This window comes from Acinonyx jubatus, chromosome A2 (genome assembly GCF_027475565.1).
Source record: "Acinonyx jubatus isolate Ajub_Pintada_27869175 chromosome A2, VMU_Ajub_asm_v1.0, whole genome shotgun sequence".
NCBI lineage: Eukaryota > Metazoa > Chordata > Mammalia > Carnivora > Felidae > Acinonyx > Acinonyx jubatus.
The window spans coordinates 89,373,707-89,386,504 of NC_069383.1; the positions used below are offsets into that span (position 1 = coordinate 89,373,707).

General features: G+C 39.3%; 1 protein-coding gene and 1 long non-coding RNA gene across 2 annotated transcripts in view; one reads left to right on the plus strand and one right to left on the minus strand.

The window, feature by feature from the left end:
• The window catches only part of NAMPT (nicotinamide phosphoribosyltransferase), a 220,897-nt gene that overhangs the window by 71,312 nt on the left and 136,787 nt on the right, over positions 1–12,798 (minus strand). The window lies entirely within an intron of this gene.
• Positions 1–12,798, plus strand: part of LOC128314813 (uncharacterized) — a 34,138-nt gene that overhangs the window by 18,954 nt on the left and 2,386 nt on the right. Inside the window, exon 2 of the long non-coding RNA XR_008296899.1 lies at positions 9,405–9,513. This is a non-coding gene — a long non-coding RNA (uncharacterized LOC128314813). The remainder of the gene's footprint in view (positions 1–9,404; positions 9,514–12,798) is intronic.

Genomic DNA, 12,798 nt, shown 5'->3' on the forward strand with positions numbered 1-12,798 from the left:
GGTTGGACTTAGAGAAAAAGTCCACTGTGTTCTTGACTGGATTCCATTATTTTGTGCACGCATAACTCACCCACTTTCTTTTCTGTGCATTCCCTCCCCTTTCTAGGAACTATCCCTTCTCCCTATTTATCCATGTGGTTAATTTGGGAGTGGCAAGTTTAGTTCAAATGTCATTTAGACCTTGGCCAAAATTTATTGGTCTAGGGGTGGATATCAGATCCAAGCTGAGTCAATACAGTTTCTTCACAGGATATTAAAACTTTGATCTAAGACTCAAGTCATTCTTTTTCCAGATAGTTGAAGCTACCAGTAACATGTAAAGTTCAGGATCTTTGTGTTATGTGTTTTGTCACCAGGATGAAGGAAATAGAGGCAAATGGTCTGAAGAGAGGATGAAAAGGAACAAAAAGAGATGACAGGGAGAGCTCTCTTGTCAGCATTCCTGTCCCTGGATCCAGATGTTGCTGCCCTTGCTTACCATGAGACATCTGAATTTTCTTCGGGTAGAAGCTATTTCACATTGGTTTTCTGTCTCTTGCGACCAGAGTCTAACAAATAAAGAGGAATGTAGATGCAATTTAGCAAGATGGCAGAGTAGGAGAATGCTGAGCAGCCCCTGTTCCACCCACACACTGAGACAACAACCAGATGTACAACTCTTCCCAAAAATGACCTGAACACTGGCAGAACAGACCTCCTACAGCTAGTCGTAGAGAGAAGACCACATCAAAAAGGATAGGAGGGGTGGAGATGTGATCGGGAACCAACTCCCCAGTGTGACTCATCACCAACAGGAGAGACATCCCCAGCTTGAAGGAGTGAGGGGATCCGAGTCCACTGTGGGCACCACTGGCCCTGGGGATCTGTACTGGAAAGACAAGTCCCCATAATGTCTGACTTTGAAAACCAGCAGTGTTCAGTAATTCCGGTAGCTTTAAAACTTAGTGGGGCTTAATTTCATAGAGCTTTAAAAACCAGAAAGGGTTAACTCTGGGAGAGTCTGAGGGCAACAGGAAACTGAGCCTCCACCCTTAAAGAGCCAGCATGCTAAATAAGACTATCAGATTTTTCAGCAGAAACTTTGTCTGATATATTCAAAGTGCTGAAAGGAAAAAACCTACAACTAAGTATACTTTTCCTGGCAAGATCATCATTCAGAATGGAATCAGAGATAATGAGTTTCCCAGGCAAACACACATTACAGAAGTTCATCACTGGGGCACCTGGGTGACTCAGTCGGTAAGCGTCCAACTTTGACTCAGGTCTTGATCTTGTGGTTTGTGAATTTGAGCCCTGTATCAGGCTCTGTGCTAACAGCTTGGAGCCTGGAGCCTGCTTCAGATTCAGTGCCTCCCTCTCTCTCTGCCCCTCCCCTACTCTCTCTCTCTCAAAAATAAATAAACATTAAAAGAATAAAAAAAAAAAAAGCAGTTCATCACCACCAAATCAGCCTTACAAGAAATGTCAAAGGGACTTCTTTAAGTGGAAAGAAAGGGCTCCAGCTGGAAGTAAGAAAATTATGAAAGAAAAAAATATTACCAGGAAAAGCAAACAATAATAAAGGTAGTAGACTAATTTCTTATCAAGCCAGTATGGAGGTTAAAAAACAAATGTAGAGGGGGAGCCTGGGTGGCTCAGTCGGTTAAGCATCCGACTTCAGCTCAGGTCACGATCTCACGGTTGGTGAGTTCGAGCCCCACGTCGGGCTCTGGGCTGATGGCCCAGAGCCTGGAGCCTGGTTCCGATTCTGTGTCTCCCTCTCTCTCTGCTCCTCCCCTGTTCATGCTCTGTCTCTCTCTGTCTCAAAAATAAATAAACGTTAAAAAAAATTAAAAAAAACCCACAAATGTAGTAAAGTCAGGGGATACACAAAATAAAAAGATGTAAATACAAAATCAGATACATAAAACATAGAGGATGAAGGAAAGAAATAGTGCTTTTAAAATGTGTTCAAACTTAAGCAACCATCAGCTTAATATGCGTAGTGATGCTGTATTAGTCCTGTAGTCAACACAAACCAAAAACATATAATAGATAAACAAAAAATAAGGAGAAAGCAATCCAAGCATAACACTAAAGAAAGTCATTAAATCACAAGGGGAGAGAGCAAGAAAAGATAGGAATACAGAAGAACTACAAATACAACCAGAAAACAATTAACAAAACGGCAATAAGTACATACCTATCAATAATTACTTTAAATGTAAGTACACTAAAAGCTCTGATCAAAAGACTTCGGGTGACTGAATGGATGAAAAAACAAGACCTATCTATTTGCTATCTACCAGAGACTCACTTAAGACTTAAAGACACATATAGACTGAAAGTGAAGAGACAGAAACAGATATTTCATGTACAAGGAAGCCAAAAAATGCAGGGGTAGAGATACTCATATTGGAGAAAGTAGACTTCAGCACAAAGACTGTAACAAGAGATAAAAATGATCATTACATGATGATAAAGGGATCAGTCCATCAAGAGGATATAACAATTGTAAATATCTATGTACCCAACATAGAGGCAGCTAAATATATAAAGCAAATATTAACAGACATGAAGGGAGAAATTGACAGAAATACAATAATTGTAGAAGACTTTAACACCCACCTTACATTGATGGATAGATCATGTAGTGAGAAAATTAACAAAGAGATAGTGGCTTTGAATGGTACATTAGATCAGATGGACATAAAAGGTATATGTATATATAACATTCCATCCAAAAACAGCAGAATATACTCTTTTCAAGTGCACATAGAACACTTCCTAGGATAGATCACATGTTAGGCCACAAAATAAGCCTCAATAAATTTAAGAAGACTGAAATCATATCAAGCACTTTTTCTGATGACAAAAGTATGAAACCAGGAATTAATGACAAGAAATAAACTAGAAACACAAATATGTGGAGGCTAAATAACAAGGCGCTGAAGAACTAACGGGTCAACAAAAAAGTCAAAGAGCAAATAAAAAAATACCTACAGACAAATGAAAATACAAACACAAAGTTTCTAAATCGTTGGGATGCAGCAAAAGCAGTTTTAAGAGGAAAGTGTACAGGGATACAAGACTAAACAAGAAACAAGGAAATCTCAAATAACAACCTAACCTTGCAACTAAAGGAACTATAAAAAGAAGAACAAAGCCCGAAGTTAGCAGAAGGAAGGAAATTATAAAGATCAGAGCAGAAATAAATGACAGAGACTAAAGAAAAAAATAGAAAAGATCAATAAGACTAAGAGCTGGTTCTTTGAAAAGATAAACAAAAACGATAAACCTTTAGCCAGAGAGTACTTAAATCGATAAAATCAGAAATGAAAGAGGAGAGGTTAGCACGGACACCACAAAACATATAAAGGATTTTCATGGATTACTACAAAAAATGAGATGTCAAAAAATTGGACAGCCTAGAAGATATGGATAAACTCCTAGAAACATACAATCTTCCATTAATGAATCAGGAAGAAATGGAAAATATGAATGGAACAATTACTAGTAATGAAATTGAGTTTGTAATAAAAAAATCCCAAAGAATAAAAGTCCAGGACCAGATAGTTTCACAAGTGAATTCTACCAAACATATAAATAAGAATTAATATCTATCCTTTTTAAATGATTCCAAACAATTAAAGAGAAAGGAATGCTTACAAATATATTTTATAAGGAAAGCATTATTCTGATATAAAAACCAAAGACACTACAGAAAAGTAAAAATACAGACCAATATCTCTGATGAACATAGATACAAAAATACCCAACAAAATATTAGCAAACTGAATTCAACAATACATGAAAAAGATAACTCACCACAATTAAGTGGGATTTATGCAAAATGGTTCAATATATGCACGTCAATCAATGTGATATATCACATTAAAAAATGAAGGATAAAAATCATACGATCATTTCAATAGATGCGGAGAAAGTATTTTGCAAAACTCAACATCCATACATGATAAACAGTCAACAAGGTGAGTTTAGAGGGAATATAATAAAGTCCATATATGACAACCCCCCAGCTAACATGATCCATGGTGAAAACTGAAAGCTTTCCCTCTAAGATCAGGGACAAGACAAGGATGTTCACTCTCATTATGTTCATTCTACATAACACTGGAAATCTACAGAAGAAAGAAAGAAAGAAAGAAAGAAAGAAAGAAAGAAAGAAAGAAAGAGAAAAAGAAAGAAAAGAGAAAAGAAAGGAAAGGAAAGGAAAAGAATGAAGGAAGGAAGGAAGAAAGAGGAAGGGAGGGAGGGAGACAGGGAGGGAGGAAGGAAGGAAGAAAGGAAGGGAGGGCATCCAAATTGGTAAGGAAAAAGTGAAACTGTCATTATTTGCAGATGATATCATATTAGATATAGAAAACTTTAAAGACTCTACTAAAAATCTGTTAGAACTAACAAATGAATTCACTGAAGTTGCAGGATACAAAACCAATATACAGAAATCTGTCGCATTCTATACACTAATAATGAAATAGTAGGAAAGGAAATAAAGAAAACAATTCCATTTACAATTGCCTTGAAGAGAATGAAATCCCTAGGAATGAATTTAACCAAAGAGATGAAAGACCTATACTCTGAAAATTATAAGACAGTGATGAAAGAAATCAAAGGTGACACAAATAAATGGAAAAATATACCATGCTCATGTATTGGAAGAATCAATATTAAAAGGTCCATACTTTACGTAGTAATCTATAGATTCAATGCAATGCTAACCAAAAAACCAATACTGTTTTACACAGAACTAGTACAAAAAATCCTAAAATTTGTATGGAACCACAAAAGTCCTTGAATAGCCAAAGCAACCTTGAGAAAGAACAAAGCTGGAGGCATCACAATCCTGGATTTCAAGCTATACTACAAAGTCATGATCATGAAAACAGTATGGTACTGGCACAAAAACAGACATAGATCAACAGAACAGAACCGAATTGAGAGTTCAGACAGAAATAAACCCATCCATATATGTCAATTCATTTACAACAAAGGAGGCAAGAATATACAATTGGGGAAAATACAGCCTCTTCAATAAATGGTGCTGGGAAAAATGAACAGCTACATGCAAAAAAATGAAACTAGACTACTACTCTCTTATACCATACACAAAAATAAACTCAAAATGGATTAAAGACTTAAATTTAAGGTCTGAAAGCATAAGACCTCTGAAAGAAAACATAGGCAGTAGTCTCCTGGACATTGGCCTTAGCAATATTTCTCTGGATCTATCTCCTAAGGCAAGGGAAACAAACACAAAAATGAACAATTGGGACTACATCAAACTAAAAAGCTTTTGTAAAGTGAAGGACCAACCAAACAAAAAGGCAACCCTCCGAATGGGAGAAGATATTTACAATTGATATCTTGATAAGGAGTTAATATCCAAAATATAGAAAGAACTCATGCAACTTAATACCAAAAAAAAAATTTGATTTAAAAATGGGCAGAGGAACAGAACAGACATTTTCCCAAAGAAGACATACAGATGGCTAACAACACATGAAAAGATGCTCAACATCACTAATCATTAGGGAAATACAAATCAAAACCACAATGAAATATCATCTCACATTGTCAGAATAGCTACTATCAAAAAGACAAGAGATAACAAAGGTTGGTGAGGATGTGGTGAAAAGGGAACCTTTGTGCATTGTTGGTGGGAATGTAAATTGGTGCAGCCACTATGGAAAATAGTATGGAAGTTCCCCCTAAAAACTAAAGATAGAAGTACCATATGATCCAGTAATTACACTTCTGGGTAGTTACCTGAAAAAAAGAAAATACTAGTTTGAAAATATATGCACCCCTATGTTTATTGCAGAATTGTTTACAATAACGTAGATATGGAAGGAACCCAAGTGTCCATCGATAGATGAAGAGATGGGATATATACACAATGGAATGTTACTCAACCATAAAAAGAATCATGTCTTGCCGTTTGTGGCAAGGTGAATAGAGGGGGTATTAGGCTAAATGAAATAAACCAGAGAAAGACAAATACCGTATGATTTCACTTATATGTGGAATCTTAAAAACCAAACACATGTACAAAGAAACACACAACAACAACAATAAAAAAAGAGAGTAGCAGACTCAGGGAACTGGTGGTTCTCAGAATGTGAGGGGTGTGTGGGGATAGGCAAGATGGCTGGAGGGGTTAAGAGGAACAAACATCCAGTCATAAAATAAATAACCCATGGGATGAAAGGGACAGCATAGGGAATAGTCAATAATACTTGTATACATCTGTACAGGGGAGCATTTCATAATGTATATAATTGTTGAAGCACTATGTTGTACACTGAAAGTAATATATCAATTATACTTCAATTAAAAATTAAAAAATTAAAATAAATATGCAAAAAAAAGAGGGGTGTGGGGGCGCCTGGGTGGCTTGGTCGGTTAAGCGTCCGACTTTGGCTCAGGTCATGATCTCACGGTCCGTGAGTTCGAGCCCCGCGTCGGGCTCTGTGCTGACAGCTCAGAGCCTGGAGCCTGTTTCAGATTCTGTGTCTCCCTCTCTCTCTGCCCCTCCCCTGTTCATGCTCTGTCTCTCTCTGTCTCAAAAATAAATAAATGTTAAAAAAAAATTAAAAAAAAAAAAGAGGGGTGTGGTTAATCAACAATTAGCCCTGTGATCTACCTGGTGTGGCTTTAAGATCTAGCACAATTCTCTACAGCATCTCCTGTGCCAGGGAGAAGTTTATATTCTTTTAAAAACTTACCTCAGGGGTGCCTGGGTGGCTCAGCTGGTTAAGCATCTGACTCTTGATTTCAGCTCAGGTCATGATCTCACGGTTCATGAGTTTGAGCCCCACATCAGGCTCCGCACTGACAGCACAGAGCCTGCTTGGGATTCTCTCTCTCCCTCTCTCTCTGCCCCTCCCCTGCTTGTGCATGCTCTCTCTCAAAATAAATAAATAAGCATTAAAAAAAAAAAAAACTTACCTCAGATCATATGTCTAACTGAAATAATTACCTGAAATGGCCTTTTCTTCATAAATGTTAAATTACAATAGACGAACATTGACACTTTGCTTATGTGGCAGGAAAAAAATGTTTGAGATTTTTAACTTGTACTTGTTTTCTCTAAGTATTTCCCTTTCTCCAATTCAAGCAAACCTTTAGCGGTGTTTAGAGAAAAGCTACAGAATCTCCTGACTCTTGGATGTGCAAAAACCTGAGTTCATAAAGGAGGTGTTTCCAGGGAAATTTGGCAAAACTAAGCAGGAACTCCCCACCACACCCCCAGGGTATCCAGGAGCAGAGGAAACCATTTAACAAGCAGAGCCCCTGGTGGGGTTGCAATATCCCAGCCAAAACAAATTAAAAAAGCAGGGGAACGATATATCTGGATAGATAGGCAGACACAGACAGCTTTGGGGGAGTTGCTTGCTCCAGAGAGGCAAGGAAACAGCAGAAAAATGCTTTTGCCCCCTGTTCATCTTGGGAAGTAAGATAGAGGAAGGCTGGACATAAAGGGGCTGTGAGGACAGGAATGGGTATCTCAGCCATGACGTGTGAGAGCCATGCCCAAGACCACACCTGTAGATCTGTCAGTGGACACTATGGAGACAGAGAATTGGACAAGATGCCCCCATCTCGGCCACACCACCCAGTGCCTTGGCTCCTTTGAGGCCTCCTAGAACTTAAGACAGACCCTGAGAAATGAAGACTCTGAATGGACTAAGTTTCCATCGCCCTACCAGAATGTAAGCCAGAGAGAGGAATTAAATAAAACGATGGAAAAATAAAGCTACATTTTGTACTTGAGTTTCTGGCTGGGATTCATAGATGGGTACCTATCACTGCATCACTTTCCTTCATATTTAGGGCAAACGATGTACTTCCAAACACAACTATATTCAGTTGAAATCTGTAATGATAATCTAATAAACCACTGTTTGTTCTGTTCACTATAATTCTTGAGCACTTCCACTGTGCCAAGCATTGTGCTAAGGAGTTTAAATTCATTATTATATTCACTACTTATAATAACTTTAAAGGGTAGAATTCTTCTTATTAGTATTTTATAGAGGAGAAAAGTGGGTTAATGAAAGAATAAAAAAGTGCTCAGTTAGGCATTAAGAATTTCATCTTATTTATGGTCATTGCTTCTTTCGAGGGACTGTATAGATATAATATTTATGCCAGAATAAGAGTTCTCTAGGGATTCCAAAGCAGCTACACAGTATTGGAAGCCAAGATTATCATTAAGTAGCTTTTATAAATTGTTCATTAGCATGAAAAGGCTTCTCTGAGGACCAATTTAAACTAGAAACTGCCAGAAACTAGGGTTAATGATGGCAACCTCTCCTTCAAACAAACCTGGCCAGTGTGGTGTTATTAAAAAGCTTGTCAAGGGGTACCTTGGTGGCTCAGTCGGTTCAAGCGGCTGACTTCGACTCAGGTCGTGATCTCACGCTTGGTGAGTTTGAGCCCCATGTCAGGCTCTGTGCTGACAGCTCAGAGCCTGGAGCCCGCGTCAGATTCTGTGTCTCTGGCTCTCTCTGCCCCTCCCCCGCACACCATCTGTGTGTGTGTCTCTCTCTCAAAAATAAATAAACATTAAAAAAAAAAAGTTAAAAAGCTTATCAGGATATGACCTAAATCTAATTTCTCAAGCAGACTAGCTGTTAACTCCGAAAACCACAGCTTTCCGAACTTGAAAGGGCCACTAAAAAATCACCTCAGCAAATCACTGCCTCAGACAGGCAGGGCACCACTATCCTCCTTGGTGCCACAACAAAGTCCCTGAGTGATCAAGGGGTGTAATGGGGACTTGTCTCTAAACACAGTGCTGTTTCCACACTACCATCTTGTTCCTCATTTGCTCCAGAAGTCTTTTGTGAAACACTCTTGAAAGGGTTCATATTACATGAGATGACAAAAATCAGACAATGGAGATTTATACTGTTCTATATAGGTATCTGGTTCACTCATAACAAAATATCAGCATATTATATTAGTGTTGACTGGAGAAACAAAACCAGTAAGAATCTCTTCTTTCTCTCTCTCTTTTTCTCTCTCTCTGTCTCCTCCTCCCTCCCTCCCTTCCTCCCATCTATCTGAGATAGATTTATTTTAAGGAATTGGCTAACACCATTGTGGAAGCTGGGAAGTTTGAAATCCACAGAGGAAGTTGGCAATCTGGGAGTTCAGGTAGGAGTTAATGCAATTTTGAGTCCAAAATACACATGGCAGGCCATGCAGGCTGGGAACTCAAGCAGGGTTTCTGTGTTGCACTCTTGAGGGCAAATCCCTTCTTCTGAAAACCTCAGACTTTGCTCCTAAGGCCTTCAACTGATTGGATGAGGCCCACTCACATTATGGGAGGATCATAAGTCTGCTCAAAGTCTACTGGTTTAAATGTTAATTCTATTGAAAAAATACCTTCACAGCAATATCCGGACTGGTGTTTGACCAGACCAATTACGATTGCTGACCTATGAAGATGGAAAGACTCCTCAGGTTCAAGTTTCTACCTAAAAAAGACTGCCTGGATTTTTAGTAAGTATTCCACCCCGAAGATTTCCATGGTCAACACGTTTTTGGTTTAAACAATTTAACACATTTATTTATTCTATAAATAAATAGTTTATAGTTTGCAGTGATCTCTGGTTCATATAATCTTTTGTTTTGTGTGAAGGTCATCTTTTAGAAATGTTGTTTCTTGTTGCAGACACAATGATCAAAATCAAGCTCTCCTTTTTGCAGCTGGGGAAACTGAGGCATAGAGAGGCGAAGGTACCCGGGTCAGAGAGTAGGTGGCAATTACAGACCCAAGTTTACTGACTTCAGTTTTTTTCCAGGTGCAAAAATATAAATATAAAAAGCTGGTAGTAACCCTGGTGAGGATTGGAGCTTTTCCTAGGTAGGTGTTTGATCTGGGGCAGGCGACTGTGATTGATTCTGTAACTCTTTAAAAAAATTTTTTAAATGTTTTTATTATTTTTAAGACACAAAGAGACAGAACATGAGCAGGGTAGGGGCAGAGAGAGAGGGAGACACAGAATCTGAAGCAGGCTCCAGGCTCTGAGCTGTCAGCACAGAGCCTGACATGGGGCTCGAACCCACGAACTATGAGATCATGACCTGAGCTGAAGTCGGACGCTCAACCGACTGAGCCACCCAGGTGCCCCTGATTCTGTAACTCTTAAGCACTTCCACAGAGGTGAAGTCAGTTCTGATTAATGAGTAGATGGTAGATGGCTACTTGCCAGAAATGCCAGCTTGGCTGGCTTTGTTTTGATGAAGGTGTGTGTGCAGATTAACAGCTGGTAGGATCCTCTTCTTTTCCCCCTGGGATCTATGTGACAGCCCCCATTGCCAGCAGGGAGTAGCGGGGAGAGGGGAGGGAGTGGGTGGACCAGTCTTGGGGTTTTAGGCAATTGTCTCCATTTGCTGTACTTTGAGCATGAAGTTGATAAGAATTCTCCTCTAGTTGAATAAATGATAAGACAGGTTATAAATTGATGAGGGCATATCACTCAGAGGAAGCTATCAGTGTTAAAATTAGAATATCTGCAGAAGTTCTTTATAAGGAAAGTAAAAAATCATTTTTAAATTGATTCTTTTCCCTTGGCTATTGATGTGGGCAGGGGATATAAAATTTATGATTTCAGATTTGTTATACACACACACACACACACACACACCTTCCCCAAGTCCCAGTGTGTGAGTTTCTTGGGTTCACTTTTATCTTTACATTAAAGCTTTCTGGGAACTCTTTGATGGTCCCATGTCAGATGACATCATATAACCCTGTTCATATTTTCTTCTATGATGGAAGCATCAAATATAGGTGCCATTTATGTAATTTATTATTTCATGTGCCCTAATGCTCTCAAAAACTGTGATTAGGAGGTGCTGGGTGGCTCAGTTGGTTGAGTGTCTGACTCTTGATTTCAGTTCAGGTCATGATCTTATGGGTTCATTAGATCCAGTCCTGCATTGGGCTCTGTGCTGACATTGTGGAGCCTGCTTGGGATTCTCTCCTTCTCTCTCTCTCTCTCTGCCCCTCCCCTGTTTGTTCTCTCTCTCTCTCTCAAAAGAAATTAAAAAAAAAACTTTAAAAAAGAACCAAAAGCTGTGATTAGGACTGCAACACATGCTAATACCAAAAAATTATTGCATAGGGTCAGACTAGTGTCGCAGAGTCAGAAATGGCTTGTCGTAGTACTTCAGAAACTAATCTTGAAAATGAGGAGATAATCATCTATGTATCCCCCTTTTTTCTTCATAATTGGTATGGGTCCATGATTTGCCCCACATCTCCCTAATTCTCCTTAAGTTTTTTTTTTCTTAGGGTTAAGAGAATTTACATATGCAATATCCATGGCATAAATTAGTTCTTATTGGGGTTCTCACCCCTGCACCCTATCTGAGGCAATCATGGTTTCTGAAAAATGCAGCGGAATGGATGCTATAGGCATACGTGCTTTCCCTAAACCTGTTGTCTTGGGTTGGGTTTCCTTGCAGCGGAGTCTGTGGTAGGGATTCTGGCACTAGTGATTTATTGAGGGAGTGATCTCTGGTGAACTCTGTAAGGGAATAAGGGAAGATAGTTCAGGGGAGAAAGGTAAAAAAGATGTGGTGGTTTGGCCTGCCTGATCCCATGGGGGAACTCTGGAGCAAGGATGGCACCAGAGAAATGACAAACATCGGGGCTATGGGTTTTTTTGTATCCCTACATCACTTAGTGGCTGCAGGTCACCCTTGGGGACAGTGTAACCACAGCCATTTCCGGGTAAGGGGGTATCACAGCAGTTCCCTTGAGAACTGCTAGGGGAATGGTGCACTGGTCTAGTAAAGGGGACCTGGATAGGTCACCGAGAGCATCTGTTATATCAGCAGACTTACTGTCCGGAATCCCTGCTTCCCTTCTTACTCTGCTGACCTTAACCTTAGCTGCACTACCTGGAAAGGACAATATAGCATTATATACTGTACTCCTTTGAGCCAGCTCTTGGCATTCATCTGTCTCCCGTACCCTGACCTGTGAACTCACATATCCACTGGAGTTCCTGACTTTGAATCCAAAGTGTACCCTCGACATCCTCAAGCCTTGAAACCTGCTCATCTCCTCTAGGTTTATCAGCTCTTCACGCCATTGACAAGAGTTCCTGCTCACTGGTCTTGGTCCTTGTAGGTCAGTATATTAGTTATCAATAGCTATGCAATAAATTACTCTAAAACCTAGTAGCTTAAAACCATAACAAACGTTTATTTTCTTATAGTATTCGTGGCATGGCTGGGTTTTTTTTTTGGCTCAGGATATATATATATATGGCATGGCAGCTAACTTCCCCAGAAAGTGTAACCCAACAAGAACAAGAAAAAGCCTCAATGACTTTTATGCCGATCCTCAGAGGTTGCACATTGTTATTCTTATCAATTGGTTACACAGTCCAGCTCTGAGTCAGTGTGGGAGGAGACTGCACAGGGTATGAATAGAAAAAGGCAAGGGTCAAGGGTCATCACAGAGGCTGGCTACCGAAGGGTAGTATATTCCCGTGCTCCTTCTCAATATTTTCCTGCCTTCCCACTCTGCCTGTTTGGTAAGAATATGACAGCTCCTTACCTCTCTACCCATAATTATTCATTGTATACCCTTGATATTTCTCAAGACTCCTACTTGAATGGAGTTATGTAGGATGTGAAGCCAAAAGTTTATTTAAATTAATCTTTTAGCAATTTCTAAGCTTTTAGAGCTGTCTACTAACATCACAGGAGTTTGTGCCAACCCCATATTCTCATTTCTTTTTTTAATGTTTTAAATATTCATTTATTTTT